Here is a 645-nt window from a genome sequence, read left to right as displayed (position 1 = left end):
CATGCAATTACAATATTCATGAATAAAAAACGACTCCATCCATACTCAAAAACAAAATTTGGAACAGAAGTATTTTTCGACACCGCGTTCGAGCGTGATTCGAGCTGCGAACAGGATTTTTTATGCGCCGTCCCAAGGTCTGTAAGGTAAGAGTACTTTCTTGCTATTTTCTTATTATATGGCGGGAGGACTTTCCATGCTGGTGAATGAGAATAGATGTAAATAGAGAGTATCTCTGTTACAGCTCCAATATTGGAATTGGTTTTTGGGAAAGAAAAATGTTAGAGATTTTTTTCATTTCGGGAAGAAAGGCGAAAAAATATCTGTTGCAGGTTATATATTTGATGGCGCAATTTAAAGTTTAGGGGCTTAAAATTCATTATTTTACCTGCCATATTGCCTATGCTGCTTAGTATGGCAACCCCCGAGAACATATGCATATAATGTTTGTCTGTTTTTATCGAACATGTTTATTATTATTATTTATTGAGTGCAAAGGTTGTTTATAGGTGAACAATACATAACGGGTAGATAGTCTTAAAGAAAGAAGTAGTATACAATGCATGAATAATAACCAAGCATTTCACAAACATTGTGTTGTTTGTGAAACTTTACCACAAGGCTTTCTTCATAGAACGTAATGTT

Source organism: Penaeus monodon, unplaced genomic scaffold, assembly GCF_015228065.2.
Source record: "Penaeus monodon isolate SGIC_2016 unplaced genomic scaffold, NSTDA_Pmon_1 PmonScaffold_7979, whole genome shotgun sequence".
Lineage (NCBI taxonomy): Eukaryota > Metazoa > Arthropoda > Malacostraca > Decapoda > Penaeidae > Penaeus > Penaeus monodon.
The sequence above is the reverse complement of the archived record's forward strand: the minus strand, read 5'-3'. Positions refer to the sequence as shown.